The following is a 23,726-nucleotide window of genomic DNA, read 5'->3' as shown; positions in this document are numbered from 1 at the left end:
GCAAACGAGTATTTGGGAGAAACGTCCCTAGTAGCCATTTAAATGAACCTAGGACCCTTTAAAACGTGCCTAATAGCTTAAAGAGCTCCTTAAGTAGGACGGGAACATCTAATTAAAAGTTTAGCAATTACTTGACCATGTAAATTAATAATCCTAATGTTTGAGAAGGCAAAATAATATTTTCCAAGCCAAGTCAAAAGTTGCACTCATGTTGAGTAAATCAATGTACAATATTTGATTATTTCTTTCAATTGTAGAGATTACGTATTTACTTATCAATTATCATATGTTGATGGGTTAGTAACCTGCCACTTAGGCCCTGTTCTTTTGGACTTAATTTCAGTTCTAATAAGTTCAGTTCAGTTCAGTTCAGCTCCATTAAATTCAGTTCAGTTCAATTCAGTTCAAATTCATTCAGTTCAGTTCAGATTAGTTTATTTCAACATTAAAATTATTATTCTTATTTTATACTCTTATTGATATCATTATTATTATTATATTGATTTATTTACTATTGTTATTATTATTATTATTATTATTATATTATATTATTTTTATATTTATTATATTACTACTATATTTATTATTAGTTAATTCGTATTGTTTATATTATTATATTTATATTTAATATATTTATTTATTATTATATTATTACGATTAATGAAAGTATTAGTAGTATTGATATTTATTATTGTTGTTGTTGTTGTTGTTGTTGTTGTTGTTGTTATTATTATTATTATTATTATTATTATTATTATTATTATTATTATTATTGTATTATATTTATTATTATTATATTATATTTATTATTTTATTAATATATTCATATTTATTAATATTATTCATAATATATTTATTAATATTATTATTGTTATATTTAATATTATTATATAAGTAAGTTAATATATTATATTTATTATTTTATTAATATATTAAGTATTATTATTATTATTATTATTATTATTATTATTATTATTATTATTAACATATTTATTATTATTATTATTATTATTATTATTATTATATTTAACATTATTATAATAACAAGTAATTATATTAGACGTGTTATTATTATTATTAATTTTAGTTATTATTATTAATATATTATATTATTATTAATAATGTTATCATATATATTAATACGGTTTTTCTAACCTGTGCCCAATGGGCACATGTTAAGGTGCTAATTAGAGAAATATTTACATCCATAATTCTCTAAGTATGACAAATATGAGAAAATATTTAAATTTCTCATGATATATTCATGCAAATCTTTCTTTAATTAGCACCTTAACATGTGCCTATTAGGCACAGATTAGAAAAATCCTAATTAATAATATATTATTTTTTTTGCAAGAAGGGTATTTCTCATATATTCCAAAAATTAGGATTACATGAGGTTTTTCTTACAAGAATATCCCCTATACAATTCCAAGTATCTCTACCACTATCTATACAAAAGGGTGTATATTTCTATATATTAAGAATAAAAAGCTTCAACTATGTCACTGTATATTATTATTATTATTACTATATTTTTTTCAATTGTAGAGATTACTTATTTACTTATCAATTATCATATGTTGATGGGTTAGTAACCTGTCACTTAGGGCCGCCCAGAGGGTGTTCAACTCGTACAGCCGCACAGGGCCCCCAATTTTAAGGGGCCCCAATTTGAGGCCCAGCTACTTATACGTAAGTTATATGTATATATTTTGTCGCCCCCTTATCAACATGTTGTTGGTGTCTCAGTGGTAGTAGTGGTATCTTGCACTTTGAACATCTCGAGTTCGATTCCCTATGACCTCTTTTTCACGTTTGTTTTTTTTAAATTAAAAATCAATTGAATTTGTTGTTAAGAGGAATCGAACCCGCCCCAACTTTTTGACAGAGTGTCCAATTAACCAACATGGCAATGCTAATTTAGTTGTTATTTAAGAAGCAAAAAATTATATTATCATTGTATATACGTATTAGTGTTTATTAGCTTTTTATCATCAAATTTGTTCTAATAGGAATATTTGTTAAAAATTATTAATTTAAATTTATATAGATATTAACATAGTTGGATTTATATTAGGGGTCTATTTTTTTAATTTTGCACAGGGCCCCCAAAATGTCAGGGACGACGGCCCTGCTGCCACTTACATGTGCTGGGCATAAAAAACACTTGATTATCGAGTAAATTGCATATACAAACACCAATGGTATCTTCTTCTAAATCGACAAGTACCTCTCAGTAGTTTCTTCTAATGAAAGTGTAACTCTTTATATTGCATCCAGAGTTCATTACAAGTTAATCATACAACAAAACAAAATACTAGTATAGTAGTACACACACTCACACACGCAACAAAGCTTTAGCTTCGTAATAGGATTGGCCGACTTGAATCATCGTCTTAAACAGCTAATGACAATCATCGAAACTTCAGCAACTTCTTAAAATTTGACCTTTCGTACAACAAAAATACTACTCCGTAGTACATTTAAATCCATTAATTATATGATAATATCTGTTGGGTGAATTGAAAGCTCAATGTGTCAATAAGGAGGAGGTAAGAATGTAAGATGCTTGCAGAGGAGATATCAAAGAAGCTTTGTTGCGTGTGTGTGAGTCACGACTTTTTAAACTACATTTGCCTCCTCTGACCATAGGCATGATGCTGGCCACCAAAGATATCGGCGTCGACCGATTTATAATTACCACAAGCAACCTCTCTGCACCCATCTCCGTTACCGTCACTGCCCACCACGTCAACACTTGTTAACGCAACAACCCCCACACACCACAATTGCCTCATTGCACCATATGGCGCTGAAAACATCAGTGACGATGTCAGACGACCACCCCACCTCCTACCTACCACCAGCCAGACCCAGCTCGTAACCATATCTGAAACCATCATTCATTCATTCATTTACTATATTAAAGCAAAAGCCATTATACAGCCAAAGTGCTTATGTGTCCCTCCATAGTTGATTTGCCGTATTTTATACGCGTACATATATATCCTATCATTTCTAAATACATAACTGATGGTTAATTTTAAAAAAAACTCCCCACTAACCCACTACCTCATTTTCTCCATGATTTAATCCCATCTCCAACCTCTCATGCTTTTTTTTCACAAAAGAAATAAGATATAACTATTAGCAGTGACACTATCTCTGGGCAGATTATTTTACGACACCGGTGAAAGCGGATTATTTTAAGTCGACGCACATCAGCACCCTCACTTTTGTTACCATTACAGGCGAATTCGTTACCATCGCTTATTTATCCAGTACTTCTTTTTTCCGTTTTTGATTCGTTTTATTTAGTTCATATGCAATTTTTTACAGATGTGATGCAATTTGGTGATTAATTAAAGGCTGATATTGTTCCTGGTGATTTTGCACCATAAGATGATGATTTTGAAATTCTAGGATTATGGTAGCATTATTTGGGGTTGTTTCGATTGTTTTTAATTTTTTTTTTCTTTTGTATTCAGGGGTTTCGTATATTGTGATTTAGGGTGAAATTGGCCCATAATTTAATTAGTTATGGAATATTGTCTGGAAAAGATAGGGAACCCTTGATTGATTAATCGAACCATATTAATGGTACTGAAGAGCATAGCTTTTTAGAGTGATTATATCTGATGAAATATGATGATCAAGATTCTAGAGGTATAAAATGTTATATTTGCTTGCTTGAATACAAGGTTCTTGAGTATTAACCTTAGAGTATCAAGCTTATATGTTGCCCTATGGTTAATTTGTTGTATCATTACCGTATACGATGTACAATTACGAACTACAACTAATATAGAACAAACCGATAAACTATAAGGAGTAAAGGACCATCAGTATTTTTTAAATATTTGTATTCAATGAAGTGATTTAATGAGATTTGAATTAGTTCGATGGGTTTGGTATAGTTTTTATCCTGTGCATCTAAATTAAGTGATATAATGTTGATTAAGTGTGGCAGTGTGCTACTGTGCTGGACTTTAATATTGGATGAGAAAAATTAGGCCAATAAGTATATCAATTTGATGAAATAAGGTATTAATCTTCGTCTCAATAGATTGTTTTGTCAGCTTAATTGCATTACTTTGTTCAAGTGCATATATGAATCTAACTCGGGTTTTTTACACGGGATCAAGGATGATATGGCAAGAATTAGGCATGATGTTGGCATGATATGTTGGTTGGTACCGTAATAGGTAGTAGTGATTAAACGATTTACTATTGAATATGGTTGCTATAGAATTACCAATGTTTGTTAAGTTACCAATTACTGTTAACATATGCTCAAGTGCAAGTGTGCAACTATATTTGGTACCTTGCAGGCAACGAGAGCTGTTTTGTTTTCATGTTGGTCTTTACCAAATATTCCGAACACTTTGTTTCCCACTCCTTACTTCCCATTCATTATGTGGAAATGGTACTGCCTGTTTTTCTCTTTCTTATCAATTTTGGTTTCGATTTTTGATTTTTAGTACAAACAATACTATAATTACAAGTTAATTAGATAATAAATTTCGATATTCAATTATTCTCAAATGATTAGATTTATTGTTGCTGTCATCCATAGATGCAACTTGTGTGAAAGTTATTGCAAGAAATTAGTTGTTTAAGACAAAATTAGATTAGCGAAGTTTGTAAATATGATATATTGCCATTATAATTTTGCTGAGGTTTAGTATATTTTGCACTAATGTCAATTTTAACCGTTCCTAAATTTCATTATCGAACCTAAATTTCATTATCGAACTGCTCTATTCAAAATTAAGGAAGCAACTATATGGAGGAGTACTGACCTAAAATACATTTTTTTCCTTATTATCCATCAATGTTACCTAGGACAAAATCTTATTATTTGAAATATCGTTTAAATTTTATTAGGATATTAGGCCCATTAGGGCCGAATATCATTAGGGTTAAGGTATGACGGCTACCGTCTAGGGTTTAGACTAATGTGGTTTATTATATAAATCGTGTCCATGTATTCAATGAGACGAACAATCAATAATACAATTCCCCTTACGTCTCTATAGCTTAACATGGTATCAGAGCCCATGGCTAAAGACCTGGGTATGATGATTAACTGGGCCATTATTTGCCAGCTGGAGCCGAGGCTTTGTGTACCTCTTATTTGGCCCAGTCTGAGCTTGTTTGCAGTCGGAGAAAATTTCATCCGTTAATGGCTCCGGTCTGATTTAAAAGTGGGCCTCACATGTGTGGGGGGAGTGTGAAAAATCCCATATTGTCCCACATTGAAGGAGAAAGAGAGATTGTACCACTTTATAACCAAGGGGGCTACTCCTCCTATTGCCAATTGGTTTTAGGATGGAACCTCCCTTGTGTTGTTGAGTGGTCCATCTCTCCTCCATTCGGGTAAGGCCCAAGCCCATTTGCATGATTTAACATGGTATCAGAGCCTCGTTCTTGAGGTCTCTATAAACCGCTTCCGCTTTCTTACCGGTGGGTGGGCCGGAAATTTACACCCACCGGTAGGATTTTTCAACCACAAACAATAATTTCCTTTTTCTGAATTCAAAAAAAAAAAAAAAAAAAAATCACACTACGTAGGATTTGTCATTAGGTACAATAATCAAGAATCATCATCATCTTATCGATGTGGCAGGGGCACCACTTCGTCCCTGTTTTTCTTTATTTTTGATTTAAAATTCTTTTCTTCGATTAAGGTGGTATTTAAATTGACTGGCGAGTTACACAACTTTAATCACCATGATGGTGGTTCCGATCTATTTGGAGTTCGGAAAACTTAACGTTCTCCTAACTTTAAATTAACGGATAATTTTCCGTTTTACTGAAATTTGTTTAGGTCCGATTAGTGTTCCTAACAAATTATTTGATGTTCGACAAGTCCGAAAAACTTAACGTTCTTGTTCGAAGAAATTTCTAACGAGTCTTAATACTCGTTTATTTTACCAACCTTGTGAAGACGGAGATGGATAATGAAGACGAAGAAGTCGATGAGGATTGATTTTTCTTATTTTATCTTGATTTTATTGTAATTCTCCAATCGTAAAGTTCGTACTATGTACTGCCTTTACGATTGCGGGAGGGTATTAGGATATTAGGCCCATTAGGGCCGAATATCATTAGGGTTAAGGTATGACGGCTACCGTCTAGGGTTTAGACTAATGTGGTTTATTATATAAATCGTGTCCATGTATTCAATGAGACGAACAATCAATAATACAATTCCCCTTACGTCTCTATAGCTTAACATTTTTTTTTTGTGCTACTATATAGGAGTATTCCTTTGTTCTAATCTATTGGCACAAAATTTGTTTTAGCGTTAGACCCTAAAATTTGTTTAGTCTTCACTTAGAAACACTATCAAAGTAATAATCGCGTCCGGATATTTGATACGTTTTAATGAAAGTTGGTGTTTGTGAACTAGGTATTGAAAATCGTGGGTTCATATGCACGAGAACGTTTTACTAAAAACCTACTATACAAACACGCCAAATCTACCTAGTATAAAAGCTAGGTTCTTTCTAGCCTTCTCATTGGTTCCTTAAAATCAGGGTAACCAATTGCATTTTCTATAGGTGGACCCTACCACAAACTTGTATTGATTTAGTTAATTTTCTCTCAATACAATTTTTTCTTTGTTGACAGATTAAAGTATCTTTTAAGAAAAAATATAAAACGTAAAAGAAACTTGAAGACTAAAAAACGTACATAGAGGCTAAAAAAAATGAAATGCTAATCTACACTTTATTATATTAAAATGTAGGTTATGTGAAATGTCGCGGGTTCAGCATATGTACAATATCTTAATTAATATCTAATGTACGTAATTTATATTTCAAATTTAAAATGTTATATATGACTTGACAGAGAATGTAATCATTTTTTGTATACTTTTAGTTAAAGTTAATGTTTTAAACATCATAATGTGCAAATTTACACGGGTTTAGATTATCATAATAACATAGAAATTAATTCATTTATCAAGTCATTAAAAATACGACTCTCTATTCAACTCTCTATAACTATATCCGTCTGTCTAAAATTTTGATAGTATAACCGTGCATTTTTTGCACGGGACTAAAACTAGTTGGTAAGTATGATTATGCTTGCAAAATGTGAAAAGAGGATAAAATTTAGTCTCCCAGTGGTTTCTATTAATGTTCTTTTCCTTTAATGTGTTTTATATATGTGATTATTGTAAATTTTAGTGGAATAATCAAGATTTGTCGCTTTTTAGTAATGATGTGGAGTAATATTGATTGGGCTATTTGTATTTTCATTTTCGAAAGAGATAGAATTTCAAAGGAAGATTTAGTTTTAAATCTTTAGCTAAATTGTTTATGATCAACAATTGTGACACAAGAGATGTATGTTTTCTACATATCACAGACTCTTTAACTTGATTTTATACTTAAACTAGGTAGTATCCCGCGCTTTGCGCGGCCTGTTTTAAAATTTTATTATTATTGTTCCGGGTGTAATTCCAGAGCAGTTATTTGTCACCACCCGTGCTTGTAGAATGACGTCTTTTGTTAACTCCTCCTTGCGGTCTCCTGAAACAATGAGCAAACTGAGGGCTCGGCTTTGGGCCGAGCGAACTCACTCCGACGCTCAAGTCAGTAAACTTAGAAAGATAAGTTGTTGTTACTCGGTGAAGTAAATATTGTAGAGAGATAAGGAAGATATTACCAGATGAATAGTGATTCTTAGGTTAAATTGTGGATCCTTTACTCAATGAGAGTAGAGGAGTATTTATAGACTTTCACCTTTTGTCACGTAGTGGCCAAGTGGCTAGCGGTGGAAAGATCGATCTACCCCTCGGCCGAGGGACCTATGGCAGGCCGGCGGGCCCCGTTGACTCACCGCCGAGGGGTCTTGGATATGAGTTTGCGGATGTGTGCCCCGTGGCCGATTGCCCGGCCGGGACCCATCCGACAGTAGCCGCAGCCTCGTCGGCTTAGGGCCGCCTAAGCCGTTGACTTCTTGTGGATATCTTTGACCTTGCTCAATATGTTGATCGTCACGGGTGTGCGAATATGCCCCATCAATTTGCCCCAGCGTAGTCTATGCCGTGGTATGGGCTCCGATGTACGTTGAGCGTATATTCTCGCGTAAGACGAAATTTTACTTTCGCCCGCTTCTTCTACCTCGGCGTGGCTCGCTTAGGCCGTACCATATCCCCCTCCACATGGTTGTGTAATGGACATCCGATGTGGAAAAGGCAATGACGACGCTTGGCCGAGACCAGGTTGAGAGTGCTTAGGTTGTTTCGATTGCCCCCGGCCGGTGCTTTCTGGCTTGGTTGATCATGTGGCCGGCGGAGAGACGGATACTTAGGAATTTGTTGAGGAAGATGAACAAGCAGAGAGATATGAAGGGGCGTGTTGAAGACGCTTGGTCATCATTGCATTGATTGACATTCAACTGTTGCAACGATTGACATTCCGTGGTTGTATGTTTGACACGTGTCTGTTTGTTGATTGGTGACGTTTCATGGGTCATGCCCTGATTGGTCCCTCTTCATGGGCTTTCCTCTATAAATAGGGTACTTAGTCCCTGAAATTGGCCACCAATTTCATTTTCTCAAAAATTTTCTTCTTTCTAGCCCTTGTGACGAAACCTCTCTCTAGCTTTCAGAATCATTACTCCGGCGTGGCTTTTTTCTTCAAGGTAAACAAATAAATTCTCTTTTTAACTCGTAAGTTTTGTTGTAACATGTCTTCTCGCTGGTCTTTGGACCTAGTAAGCTTTGTCTTGGGGTTCCCCGTCGCGTCTTGATGAGGAGGAGATACTAAACACCATCCCGATAAGGTTTGGGGGCCCTAGGTCTCCGTCTCTTGAAGTCGATCCAAAAGCTCCGGAGGGTGGGGAGGATGATGATGCTGATGATGACTGTGAGGAAGGGATCCCTTCTGGTGAAGAGAGGCCGCATATCCTGGACCACGGCGAGGCGTGCATGACTGGTCCTGACCGTGCCTGGACCAATAAATTTGCCAGTTGTTCCGGTGGAACTCTTTTCGAGGGTCATTTATACTTCGGTGAGGGATACAAAATTGTTATCCCCGGAAGGGTCAGCGGTCTGTTGCCCTCCTCCGGTCATATCGGCGTATATATCGGGCATCTGGAGTATGGCCTCCGGTTTCCTTTGAATAAATACGTCACGGCCATCATCAAAGCTATGAACGTTGCCGTGGCTCAACTGCATCCGTTGGCCATTAGGACGATAGTTGGCTTCGTGTGGCTCTGTCTTTTCAAGGGGGAGGTACCTACAGTTAACTTATTCCGCCGGCTTCATCATCTTCGGGCATCGACCCCCGGTAAGGTGGGGTGGTACAGCGTGCAGATGGAGCCGGGCGTCCTCTCTGTTGATAAGCTTTCTTCCCGCAAGGACCGGAAGGGGCGGTGGGTGTATGTCGAAGTCGGGATGACTATCCGCTGCCCCGGTCCTTCCAAAGACCAAGTCAACTTACGGTGCGAGAGTAAGAGGGAGCGTGAAAAATGGGTCTCCCGGAGTAAGCACAAGATGGATGCCGCAGGTTCCTCTTGGTGCCGACGAGGAGCGGCGATCTGTTGTTTGATGCTTTGAGAAGGGATGGGTGCCCCGACTCGGATTATTCTTCAGATGAGTCGCTTTGCCGCGTCGGCCTTATACCGGCCCTCAACCAGGGTGAGTAGGGTCGGTGTGAGGCCCATCTTTGCCTATTACGCTCCTGTTTTTAGAGCTTTGTTTTACTTCTTTTATGTAACTCTTGTCTGGTTTCTTGCAGACCGGTTTGGCCAGGATCTGTCTGAGGAGACCTTGAAGAGGTTAGGGCTTGATAAGGACGGGAATGTCGTTGAGCGGCACCCTCAGGCTGACGCGCGTGATCGTAGATTGGCTCCCAACGAACTTATGGACAAGCAAACAAGGCACTTTGGATCGGGGGCGGCGGCTCAAGCACGGGTTCTCGGGGCGTGCCAAAGAGAACATCAAAGGCAAGGTCCGTGTCGGCGACGTTGTCGATCCCAACTCCCTCTTCAACCCCAACGGTCCAGAAGGAGCGTGTGGAGGTCATCGATGTCTCCGAGGAGATGGTGACCGTTGCGAAGGGCCCTCCTCCTCCAAAGAAGAGAAAAGAGTCACTGCAAAGCCTGCTTCGCTGCTGCTGGGAAAAGAGTGATTCACCCGGTCCTCCAACTAAGAAGGTCCAGACTGTACGGACCTAACCCGTGGTTCGACTTAGCTGGTTCATTATGCATTCCCGATGACGAGACTCTCGATGTGTCAATGAATGTTGACGTGGATGCGCTGTGTAAATTTTTTGTAGATCCGCCGTCGGCGGCCGCCGTTCTTACGATCGGCAATTAGACAAGCGACTGAGAAGGCGGGTGATAGGAATGTCACCGTTGACTCCGCACTCCAGAAGGTTCCCCCGCCGAGCTTGTGGCAGAGGGTGCAAAAATATCCAAGAGGTTGGCGAAGTGGACTCAATCGGCCGCTCCTACATTATGGAGCAAGAATGTGGCCATGGCCCAGTGCCGGGCCACGATCCAGCGGCTTAAGCTTGATCTCTCCGCGGCAAAGGGGGAAGCCGGGAAGGCCAAGCTTGACCTCCTAGCTGCTCGGAAGCGTGCGGAGGATGCTGAGAAGCAGCTATTGGCCGAGAGGGCCAAAGTCGAGGCTGCTGATGCCACCTCCGCCCGATTCTTTGGAGGAGCGGGACCGGTATAAGGGTGGCTACGACGCCGTTGTTGCCAAAAGGGAAGAATGGAGGGGGATGTATGAGGCTCGATCGGAGGCACTTGCGGACACTAGGGTCATTTCTTGCCCAAAGGGAGAAAGATATTGAGGTGCTCCAAGATAAGGTCCTCCATGACTTGTGCGCTCAATTCCGGGATCAGGCCGAGGAAGCGACCAGGGAGGCAATCAAGAGGCTCATTCCTGAAGACTCCTTCCCGTGGGAGAAATTTGAACAGCTTCTGGATGAGATGGCCGATGCCGCGGAAAAGGCGGTTGCGGAAAAAGAGGAGGCGGCGAAGGCGGCTCAGATAGCCGAGGCCAAGGCGGCTTATGATGCAAAGGTGAAGGAGGCCGAAGAGGAGGCTGAAAGGCTGAAGGCATGTGGAGATGACAAGCTTTCCTCTGGGCCGGCCACCGAAGTTGACGCTGCTGCTGTCGATGGTGGGCAGCATCAAAGCGTAGGGAGACGGGCGGTCGTCACCAGACTCACCCGACGTATCGGATAGCTTTAGCTGTTCGGGGGCCAACTACTGAGCCTTTCCTCCCTGCCATCTTTTGGCGCTTCAAATATCATGTCTGTAATCTTTTGCTTTTCTTTTCCTTGTTTATGTAAGACTTTGGCAGGTTGCGTTTTGGCTTATCCCTATGGGGACGGTCGTCGTCTGCATTCTTCTCGCTTGTAATCTGTTGTCATTAATGAAAGTTTGCTTGTTTTGCCTCTGGCTTGGCCGAGGACTTTTCTTGTCTTCTTGCGTTATTAATTGAGCGCTTTTTATTTTTACCTTCAGCTTAGCCGAGGCAGCTAGAACGCGTATCTCAACTGCGTTTAACGTCTTTTTCTTGAACATGTTAGCGTGTTGGTCGCTTCCTCTTTCACTCTCGGTCTGACCGAGGCGTCGGATTTGCGCTTCCCAACCGCCGTTGTGAACATGTTAGCGTATCGATCGTTGTGTCCCCTGCCAGGCCTTCGGCGGGCCGAGGCGACTAGGGGTTACGACGCGACAAAAGTAAGTTGGCTTATCGATCGTTGTGTCCCCTGCCTGGCCTTCGGCGGACCGAGGCGACTAGGGGTTACGACGCGACAGCGTAAGTTGGCGTGTCGACCGTTGTGTCCCCTGCCAGGCCTTCGGTGGGCCGAGGCGACTAGGGGTTACGACGCGACAGCGTAAGTTGGCGTGTCGACCGTTGTGTCCCCCCAGGCCTTCGGCGGGCCGAGGCGACTAGGGGTTACGGCGCGACAAAGATTCTTGGGGTGATTGCCGGCTTGGGCCGGGCGTCTACCACGATATGACCGCGGAGGGGATAAACACTTTGATGGAAAAATTGGGTGATTCTTCATTAGATGTAAACATGCGTTGGGGTGCCAACAATTGTTTTGGACACCTCCGCCGCTACACAAAGTATTTCCTGAGATTGTCAGTGTTCCAATGGCTCATCGAGGCATACCCTCCATGTCGGTCGGCGGTATATACCCGGCCTCATTTCTTCAACCACTTTGTAGGGACCCTCCCAGTTGGCCGTTAGTTTACCATGAATGTTTCCCTTGTTGGTGGCGGCCAACTTTCTTAGGACTAGATCCCCTACTTTCAAGTCCCTTTTGTGGACTCTTCGGTTGTAAGCTCTTCTCATTCGGTTTTGGTACACCGCCAAGTTGAGGCGTCTTTGTATCTCGGCTTTCTTCAACTAGGTCTAAGGAGGTTCTTAAGCCTTCCTCATTTTCAACCGGGTTAAAGGTGGCCGTTCAATGTCGGCACCGTTGCTTCAATTGGCGGGATCGCCGGACCGTAGACTAAGTGGAACGGGTCGTAACCCGTTGCTTCTTTCTCCGTGGTTCGCAGGGACCATAGGACGCCGGGTAGTTCATCGGCCCATCTTCCCTTTAGGTCTTCAACTGTCTTCTTCAAACCATTGAGGATTGTTTTATTGGCCGCCTCCGCCTGTCCGTTGCTCTGTGGGTGACAGACGGAGGAGTATGCAAATTTGATACCGAGCTCTTCCAGCCAGCTCATTATTGTGTCACTCCAAAACTCTCGGCCGTGGTCGAATACCATGACTTGGGGTAACCCAAAACGAGTTATGACATTTTCCGAGATTACCTTTCTTACGCCGCCGTCGTCTTTGCAGTCTTGCTACGACTTCAACCCATTTGGTGAAGTAGTCAACGGCGACAATCAAGAACTTTCTTCCGCCGGATGCCGTTGGAAATGGCCCTAGTAGATCCATCCCCCACTGTGCGAAAGGAAGGGGATTAAGCATCGCCTGCAGGTCTCGGGATGGCGCATGTATCACCAGAGCATGCATTTGACAGTTGTTGCATTTTTTTGTCTTGGCTCTGGAATCCGCAAGCATGGTGGGCCAGAAATAGCCGGCTCGGAGAGCTTTGTGGGCTAGTGTTCTTGCCCCCATGTGATGGCCGCAGATGCCTTCGTGGATCTCTGTCAGTATTAGCTCCGCGTCGGCTGGACCAACGCACTTTAAGAGTGGCCTCGTCACGGACCTCCTGTACAATTCCCCTTCAAACACCAAGTACCTTGCTGCGATCCTCTTTATTTTCTGCGAGAGACTGCGGTCCTCCGGTAGTTCATTTGTCAACTTTTATTTCATTATCGGAGTCATCCACGTTGTCTCGGTCTCTATGTTACCCACCATGCCGACGACCTCAGTAATGCTCTTGGCATTCCTGATGTCCACCAGCACGGTTCGGCTGACATTCTTGATGGTTGAACTGGCGAGTTTTGAGAGAGCGTCGGCTCGGTTGTTCTCGGACACAGGAATGCATTGTATCCGAAAAGAATTCAACTTTGAGGTGTCAGCTTTTACCCTTTCCAGGTATCTTACCATTCCGTCGTCTCGAGTCTCGTACTCTCCTCTGATTTGATTAGCCACCAAAAGTGAATCTGTTTTCAAAATGATGTGCTCCGCCCCTGCGGCCCTAGCTAGCTCGACTTCGGTTATCACCGCCTCGTATTCGGATTCGTTGTTTGAGGCCGAGAAGGTAAATTTTAAGGCGTACTCGAACTCGTCCCGTTTGGGCCGATGATAAGTATGCCGGCTCTGAGCCGTTCGTCGTGGAGGACCCGTCGGTGTATACCTCCCATACTCCGGGGTTTTGCTCTTCTTGGTATGTGCATTCGGCCAGGAAATCTGCCAGCGCCTGTCCCTTTATTGAGGGCCTCGGCTTGTACTGAATGCCGAAGCCGGATAGCTCTACTGCCCATTTGATGAGTCTGCCGGATTGCTCAAATTTTTCCAATGCTTTTTCCAACGGCTGGTCGGTTAGGACCGTCACGGGATGTGCGTCGAAGTAGAGTTTCAGTTTCCTTGCAGCGACGACGACAAAGAAAGGCGCTTTTTCAATCGTGCGGTAATTTCTCTCGGCGGGCAACAATGTATGGTGACAAAGTAGATTGGTCTTGTTGCTTGTCCTCTTCTCGACGATCACGGACGACCGTGGCCGAGGTAATCGCTGCTATGTACGGATATAGTGTTTCCCAGATCGGCCGACGGGGTTGGGAGAGTCGAAGATGAGCTTTCGGTTGTTTGAAAGCCGTGCTCGCTCCTCCCCCCCCCGAAGTCTCTATTCCCCTTCAACACCTTGAAGAATGGGGTGCTCTTGTCGGATGACCGAGAGATGAAACGGGCTAGAGCCGCCATCCTCCCGGTCGATCATGACCTCCTTTCGATTCCTCGGCTCCGGCAGTCTAGGATCGCCAGGACTTTGTCGGATTGGCGTCGATTCCCCGGCACCGACAAGTACGCCGAGGAACTTACCCGCCCGGACACCGAAGTTGCATTTCATTGGGTTGAGCTTCATCTTGTACTTCCTTAGTGAACAAAATGTCTCGTGCAAATCGGCTAAGTGCTCGCTGTCGGACTTGCTTTTTACAATAGCATCGTCGACGTAAGCCTCAATGTTTCGCCCTTTTTTATTTTGGAACACTTTGTCCACCAGTCTTGTGTAAGTTGCACCGGCGTTCTTTAAACCAAACGACATCATTTTGTACATGTATGTGCCGTTACCGATGATGAATGCGCATTTAGGCATGTCTTCCTCGGCCATGAACACCGATGATACCCGAGAAGGCGTCCGGCAGGCTCGGATAGTGTAGCTGCCGTCGCGTCGATTAAACTATCTATTCGAGGCAAGGGATAGCAATCTTTGGGGCATGCTTTATTAAGATTGGTAAAATCCACGCACATCCTCCATGCCCCGATGATTTCCTCACCATTACAACATTAGCTAACCACTCGGGATAGGTACAAGGCATGATGAAGCCTGCCGCCGAAGAATTTATCTACCTCGGCTTTGATGGCCTCATCCTTCTCGGCTGAGGAGTTCCTCATCCTTTGCTTGACAGGGCGAGCGGTGGGGAGTACGTTTAGCTTGTGAACAATTACTTCCCGGCTCACGCCTGGCATCTCGGCCGCTGAGTAGGCGAAGACGTCTTTGTTCTTTCTCAGCAGATCTAGGAGTGCGGCTCTGAATCTTAGCTCCAGGTTAGCACTGATAGTTACGGTGCGGCCTGGGTCAATCTCTACCTCTTCGGTCTCCGCTCCTTCAACCATGCCGACGGTGGCACCCATGTGCTCGCCCTCCTGTTGCAAGGATGGGCTCTTCCCCTTCTCTGACTTCTTCGCCACTTTGAAGGATTGCATGTTGCACCCTCTGGAGGACACTTGGATATTGACCACTTCGTCCTTTTCGTTCTTTGAAACGAGCTTATGCGCTTCCCCCCGGTCCGAGACATACATCAATGTCAGAGCCCGGATGGACATTACTGCATCGGCCTCGCTCAGGGTGACTCGGCCTATCAGAACGTTGTAGGCGGACGAGCCGTCAATGACCACGAATTCAGACATAACGTTTTTGGCCGCACTTCCCTCGCCGAACCTCACCGACAGCCTGATTGACCCAAGGGGTACCAGTAGCTCCCGAAAAGTCCGTACAACGGGTTGGTGCAGGGGCTCAAGTCTTCAACTTTCAGACCGAGGTTGAGAAAGCATTCGCTGTACATAATGTTTGTGTAGGCGCCTGTGTCAATCAGGCACCTCTTCACCAGGTGGTTGGCTATGTCCAAGTGGACTACGAGTGGGTCGCTGTGAGGGGTGATGATTCCCTCGTAATCCTTCTTCCCAATAGTTATATCGGGGATGTTGGAAGCGGAGTCGCCGTGTTGGGCACAAAGTTGATGGCCCGATACGCTCGTTCAGTGCCGTTTGTGCCCATGAGCGGACCCACTGTTCTCGTTGCCCCGATGACAACATGGATTACTCCCATCCGTTCAAGACGAATTTCTTATCCGAACCGTCGGCATCGCCTCTTTTGGCCTTTGGCAACATACTTGCCGAGGCTCCCCTTCCGGATCGGTTCTTCAATGGCATTCTTCGATGCCGGCGCTTGTCGATAAGGTGACCGATGTGGCCGTGGTACTCACGATCGGCTCGTGTCACCGTCACTCCTCGGCCGGGAGGCCTCTCCCACTTCGACCCTCGCTCTTGCTCGGGCGAAAACCTCGGCGGCGGTACACGGCCGGGGGTGTGATCATTGTACCGCCTCGGCGGTTCGTTCCCGAACTCCCCGGCGTCCGCCGAGTTCTCATTTCCTGGTGGACTGTCAAACCGTGACCTATTATCGTCACGGCGTCTTTCATCCGGGTTGTCCTCCCGGCGGCTTTTTCTTTTCCGAGTGCTCGGCCTCGGCCGGGCTGCCCGTGTTTTGTGGTAGTCCTCCACCTTAATGGCTTGATCGGCCATTTTCCCGGCGGAGTCTAATCTCTCGGCCGCCGCACTTGATGAGCTCATTCTTCGGTCTCCTCTCGGGAGGCCTTTCATCGCCGCGAAGGTCGCCGCGTTCATTGCTTCACTCACGAATCTGCTGAACCTTGGCGTCGAACCTCTTCACATAACTTCGGAGAGATTCGCCTCCTTCCTGTCTGATAGTCAGGAGGTCCGAGGTCTCCACGGCCCTCCTCTTGTTGCAGGAATACTGGGCTAGGAACGTGTCCTTTAGGTCGGCGTAACAGTATACCGACCCGTCGGGTAGCCCCTTGTACCAACTTTGTGCCATCCCATGCAGTGTCGTTGGGAAGATTCGGCACCAAACCTCATCGGGTTGCTCCCATACTGACATGTGAGACTCGTAAGCCTCGACGTGGTCGGTTAGGTCGCCTTCTCCTTTGTATGCTATAGGTGTCAACTTCAGCTTAATCGGCACCGGGGTATCTAGGACGTAGGCGCTGAGGGGCTGTCTGACCACGTGTCGAATGACACGCGGCGATCGGCTCCTCGCATCCCTAGTCCGGCTCCTCTCCCCGTGGCGGGAAGGGCTTCTTCTCCGACTCTGGTGAGTCGGGCTTCTTCTCCGACTCTGGTGAGTCGGACTTCTTTCACTCCTCTGGGGGGTGCCTCGTCGGCGCTGCGGCGACGCCATCCTCCCGCGAGTGCGGGAAGGACTAAGGTCTACCACTAGCGCTCTGGGCTCCCCCGGCGTCTTGACAGGGCCGGCTTCTTCCAGTGCTCCATTCAAGTCTCTTGGAGTCATATTCTGGGCCCTGGTCTCCTGGACGGGTTCCGCCGCTCTTGTCGGTGTGACAGTGTGAGCCGGCGTACTAGCAATTATGTCCAGGAGTAGCTTCAGCTTTGCTGCATCAACCACATGTCCCATGACGGTGACCTGGTCGGCGGGCAGCGGTATATCTTGTTCCTTTGGCGTCCCGTTCGTCGTATCAGTGATATGGCCGGTGGGGGACTGCCCGATTTCTGAGTTGTGGAATGTGTCGTCTTGGTAGAATTTGTTTTCCACCAACACCTTCTCTGGTTGTTTCGACATCTTCTTAGCTTTGTGGGTGGGTTTTTGTTTTGTTTTTTTTTTTGTTTGGGAATGAATGTGACTAGCTTCTAGTATCTTTCCCCACAGACGGCGCCAATTGTTCCGGGTGTAATTCCAGAGCAGTTATTTGTCACCACCCGTGCTTGTAGAATGACGTCTTTGGTTGACTCCTCCTTGCGGTCTCCTGAAACAATGAGCAAACTGAGGGCTCGGCTTTGGGCCGAGCGAACTCACTCCGACGCTCAAGTCAGTAAACTTAGAAAGATAAGTTGTTGTTACTAGGTGAAGTAAATATTGTAGAGAGATAAGGAAGATATTACCAGATGAATAGTGATTCTTAGGTTAAATTGTGGATCCTTTACTCAATGAGAGTAGAGGAGTATTTATAGACTTTCACCTTTTGTCACGTAGTGGCCAAGTGGCCAAGTGGCTAGCAGGTGGAAAGACTGATCTACCCCTCGGCCGAGGGACCTATGGCAGGCCGGCGGGCCCTGTTGACTCACCGCCGAGGGGTCTTGGATATGAGTTCGCGGATGTGTGCCCCGGCTGGCTGATTGCGCCGGCCGGGACCCATCCGACAGGCTGGAAGGCCTCGTCGGTTAGGCTGCCTAAGCCGTTGACTTGCTGTGGATATCTTTGACCTTGCTCAATATGTTGACTGGTCAGCGGGTGCAGAATATGCCCCATCAATTATAATTGAAGAAAAAATAACATAATTTATATATGATCTTTAATATTTTTAATTATAAATAAAATTAAATCAATTTTTCTCAATTTTTTTTAGGTTTAAATTCCATGTTTTAAAATAAAATACATACCATTTTAATTAAAACTAATAAGTGATAATTAATTATACATGATCAACGTTTATAAATTATTTTGTGACTGATCAAATATCATATTAATGAAAATAAAATTTATTCGAATAATGCAACAATCAACATTAAGTTCTCAAATTATATCATTTTACTATATGTTATGTTCCAAATCAATTAATATTTGTTCAAAATGATGTGAATATAATTTTATGTAATTTTTTATTTTGTATCTATAAAGTGTGATATTTATGTATCAAACATATAGAGTTCAAACTCAACTTATTCAAATGTTTTGATTGTGTCTTACATGTGTTATGTGTCAAACATATCTATAAGAATTACACTTTATGTATTTTTAAGTAACTATATATAAATGATGTTTAAGAATTTACCTGTAAATAAAATAGGTTAAACTTTCTTAAATAATATTTTTTGAAGTTTAACTTCAAAGTAATTAAAAGATAACATATCAAATATTTAACTAAAAGTAATATTTAGCTAGTCATAATCAATATTTATACTTGACGTATACATATTTTAATTGAAGAAATTAAAGAAAAATGTAATTTATCTTTTAGTAGTTTTCTTTAAGTTATGTTTTTAATAAATTATACAATGACTCTTCCAAATATATTTTTCTTAGGATTTAATGGTTTAAGTTTTATAACTTTCTCAAAATGTCTTTTTACTTAAACATAAAATATTATGAGGCACTCACTTTAATCATCTCTACAAATAAAAATATTTCAATAAATCACTTTTTAATAAATTTGGAATCAAATCACTGTAATTATTTAATGTAATTTTATAATAAAATTTATTAAACTATAATTAATATTTTGCTGAGATTTATACAACATTTATTATGTTTATATTTAATATTCAGCTATAATTAATACTTGTATTTAAAGCTGGGTTGACACGTGACGCATCCACAGCTTCAACCCAGTTTTATATATAAGATGTAAGATAATTATAAATTATTAATTATAATTTAAACATACTTATGTTCCATATTTCAAAATTTAGAGTAATGAATAAAAGATGATCCTTAACACAAAAATGGATCGGAATGAGTATTTGCAAAACATGTTAAACTTATCCTTCTAATGTATGCATAACTTTCATTCATAATTAACATGTATACATTCGTCAACTTATCCCAGTCCTCAGCGAATCTAAACCCGTCAATGCATAAGGATATACTCGGTATTGATGATAAAATCTCATTCTTGTAAATTATTGTTTTCCTACACTCTCCATCATTCTAGGAAAATTAAGGAGACCTATCAAATGTACTCATCTCATTCTTTACTTGGTTTTTGTCATCGTCCTACGTCTTACGTCTTCTTCTCTCAGTTGTTTTGCCTTTATCAAATATCCTATCATATCTAGTACTAATTGCATGCATTACCACGTCAAATGTTTCCTCTAATCGGTTCATCAATTCAATTCTTGTGCATATGAATTGAGAGTTTCTGTCCAAATGTGTTGTTCGCTATTAAAAGGAGTTTTGTTTCATTAACAATACATTTCTAAGTTGTTATCACTAATCATGGAGACGGATGATGTTGTTTTATTAACCGTACATTTCTTGGTTGTTATACAAAGTTCTTACATAATGTAAATAGAACCATTGATTACTTGCTATGTAACAGAATCATTCTATATAATCTATACTCATTATGTTCCTATTTTTTTAAAATGATTCCTTAGTCCTAATTACCTCTATAGTTCTATACTACTACTACTACCCTTTCTCGTATTCATCTTAATGAAATATTTTGTTTGGAAAATAGAACATGATTACTTGCTCTTAAACCAACTTAAATGTATGAAATCTTTAATTGAATATGAAGAAATGAATAATTTAATGTCATGAAGATATGAACAAATATTATATGCGTAGAAATCCTCTGCCTTTGTTTAAAATAGTTACCAAGGTATATTCTTGGAGAAAAGAAGGAAAATAAAAGCTTGTATTATGCCTTAGAATTTGACGCCGATTTCATCGAACTCTTTAGTACTCTGCATTTGATATAATTTTTTAGCGTGTCAGTGTGTTGGCTCTTCTTTCCGTTGACAGAAATTCCATCCTCTGGAGACTTAGTTGATATGTCATCTTCCCGTCATGGCGTCATCCTTGTCGGTTAAACGTTTTTTTGTAGAGCACCGTTATTTTAAGCTTGAGAAGAAAATCACACCCGCAAACCAAATCTTGAAAAGCCACATGTGGTTGCTAATTAGCAACCAACTGGAATGGACCAAACTTTTACCCTAACTTTGGTGGACAATGTAGCCGCCTTATATAAACAATTAAACTCACAAACTCACTCATCCTCACAATTTTCCCCAAGTTGTTGCTCTCACTCTCTTCTTCTCTCCTTTTTCTCTCCTCTCCCTTAACTTAACTCCAAAGTCCATAGCCATCTATTATCCTCCATCATTAACCCCCACTTTTCTTATCTTCAGTCAATCAATTTATTTGTTGGTCAAATATCAAAGATTGCTAAAGGTAAGATCTAATTTTCGTGGTCAAGTGTGGGCATCTTATTGCTTTTATATAGATGTTAATTTTTTAAATGCGGTTTGATATCTTTCGTGGATTTAATGTGTGTATTGTGGATCTAACAACATTTCATTGTTGTTTTTAGCGAGTTTCATTGTTATTTTATTTTTGTCAGTCTTATTCTATGTTTAGATCTAGTTTCATTGTTATTTTTTTTAAAGCTGGTTGTTTCCGTTTTCCTCATTATTGGATGATGCCATTAAATTCGTCTCTAACTAATACTCCGTAATGTCTTTTCTTTGTAGGCATGTCTAGCAAAGGTGGACTTGATGCAGCAGTTGGAGGAGATGCCATTACATTGCTAGTGTAGATAGTAGATTTAATAGTGAAATCATATTACGAATTTGTGGTTTGTTTGTATGAGATTTTTGACTTTGGATTTTTATTAATGACAATAAAGACAATAGCTTTTTTAAGGATATGCTTTTAATGTATTTTTATTTATGTATTTTATTTCATGTGTTTTATACATTTCAGAGGTAATTTGGTACATCTACAATCTACATACCTACATCCTACACCCAACTCAAAAGTTTTTGAGTTGGTATTAATTTTTTTTATACTAAATACATTTAGAGACCAACCTAGGAAAATGGTTGCAAATCTGCAACTATTCAAGTGGTCGCAAATCTGCAACTATTACAAGTGGTCGCAAATTTGCAACTGTCATAAGTAGTCGCAAATCTGCAACTAATAGTGTTGGTTGCAAAACAGCAACCAATTTAGCGACCAACTGCAATTAGCGACTGAGGCTACAGCAACCAAAGGAAATTAGTCGCAAGTTAGTCGCTAAACCCAATTAGCGACCAATTTTCAGACATTTGCAACCAATTCAGTTGGTTGCTAATGCCCCTTTTCCTTGTAGTTGCTAATGTACATTATTGGCTGTAGCAAGTATAACGCGGTCATGTATTTTTTCCAGATCGTCTTATGTATTAGGAAAGACTAAAAATTGTAATACCTCGTAGTAAGTTGTGATGAGAAGAAAAGGGTCATGTCACTCATGTATTTATATGTACTGTAAGTGTATCTTGAGAATACATACATGTGAGTGGGTATGAAAAACTTTGAATATGGGCGCTGTAGTTTGTGCATCAACCATTAACTTTCATTTTTACTTTGAATATACAATTCTATGTATCTACCGCATCGTAATATAACACCGGTTTTTGACTGACTTCAGTTTTATATTCTTGGGAATATATAAGTTTTAGTCTCATGGAACATAATTTCATGTATTATTACTCCAGCATTTATGATATAATTAATTTTCTCTAAAAAAAATAGAATGTGTCGAATACAAAGAACATGAAGTATGTAGAAGTCATTACGTTGTAGTTACTGTTTATATTAAATGATCCCTATTTAATTTTACTATTATTTATACATTAATTAATAATCAATTTTGTATTAAATGTCTTATCTGCCACGTGTCAATCCACAATTCTCCTAACCCAGTTTTATATATATATATAAGATCACAAATAGAGCTCCCCATCGTTGACCTAGACGATGTTTCTATTATAGTTTATCATTTTTATCAATTTTTGTTGGTGATCGTGGTGGTGACTTGGTTGTTTTACTCGAGTATAAAATGTTGTTCTTAGAGGGATTGGGTTGGATATGTTGGAAGTGAATGTCGTTTGTCACTTTTCTTTCTTTTAACCGTGTTCTAAATGTATATAATTTGGTAGATAAGATCCTCTGATTAATGAGAATTGTTTTGCTATTTTATTCATCTGGGATGTTTTCGCGTCTTACAATGATTTTTTGTATATGGTATTAAAATTTTGTTGAAACAGTATGAACGAACGGGTGTACAATTGGTTATAACATGCGAAATCGCCTCATACACGCTCAAAAGAAAGATTTCGAAAGCAGTATACGGAGTATTTTCTATTGAACATTAACTACGGTGTTTCCCAATGATGATTGATGAATGCAAAGAAGGACATGTGCAAATGTTTTACCCATCAATAATGGTCGCAACATTTTATTAGTGAAAGCTTAGATCCCTTTAAGGTAATAGATAACTAGTTTAGATTCCGCACAATGAATGCGCGGTATTTATAGTTATTGATATAGAACTCGTGCAATATATGCACGGTATTTATAGAGTTTTACTTTTTAGTGTATTATTTATAGAATTTAAATTTATAAATCACTTATTTTTCATGTTTCTCCTTAATGTATTTTGATTATAGAAATAAATAAAAGTTTAAATCGTAAGAAATAATAAAATGAGTATTTTTTTTGAATTTTTTTTGTTTTTTTACCGACAAATTAATGATGTTAATTTACATATATTTACTAATATAACATATTTTTTAGCTGCAAATTTTTATCATAAAAAATAAATGAATTTTAACAAATATTTATACAAAAGATTATATCCATTTATTATTATGTCAATGCATATAGTATATGCTAAAAATACCAAGCATTATTCTAGGAAATATTTTTAGGCGGGAAAAATTGGCGTTTCGCCTATTCATTTAGTAAATAGGGGATGTTATTCTTATAATAATCTTACCATAATATTACTTTGCTCAAAATTGCCAATTAGGTCATTCTTATAATCTTATGATAATATTTAAGTATGTCTTTTGTGAAACTTAGTCATAGCTTATTAGCTTAAGACAGAATATAAGGCAATGTACAACAAATGGACTAGAAGAATCAAATCAAGGCTCTTTTTCTGCGGCGGAAGAACATTGAACTGTTAGTTTATAATTTCGATCTTTTATTGAACCTTATGTTCTCTTAAGCGTAAGTGGTAATGCCTAAAGTTGTCAA

General features: G+C 40.5%; 2 long non-coding RNA genes across 2 annotated transcripts; both read left to right on the top strand.

Moving 5' to 3' along the window:
* Window positions 1-3,021: 3,021 nt before the first annotated feature.
* LOC141599996 (uncharacterized) lies at window positions 3,022-22,973 on the top strand. The gene is made up of 3 exons (XR_012524082.1): window positions 3,022-4,208; window positions 4,335-4,429; window positions 22,733-22,973. It is a non-coding gene; the product is annotated as an uncharacterized LOC141599996 (long non-coding RNA).
* On the top strand, window positions 20,528-21,346 carry LOC141598240 (uncharacterized). Its single transcript, XR_012523361.1, has 2 exons — window positions 20,528-20,876; window positions 21,176-21,346. It is a non-coding gene; the product is annotated as an uncharacterized LOC141598240 (long non-coding RNA).
* Window positions 22,974-23,726: the final 753 nt, after the last annotated feature.

The sequence above is a fragment of the Silene latifolia genome, chromosome 9 (genome assembly GCF_048544455.1).
Source record: "Silene latifolia isolate original U9 population chromosome 9, ASM4854445v1, whole genome shotgun sequence".
NCBI classification, from domain to species: Eukaryota; Viridiplantae; Streptophyta; class Magnoliopsida; order Caryophyllales; family Caryophyllaceae; genus Silene; species Silene latifolia.
This window is presented reverse-complemented; position numbering and strand designations above follow the sequence as displayed.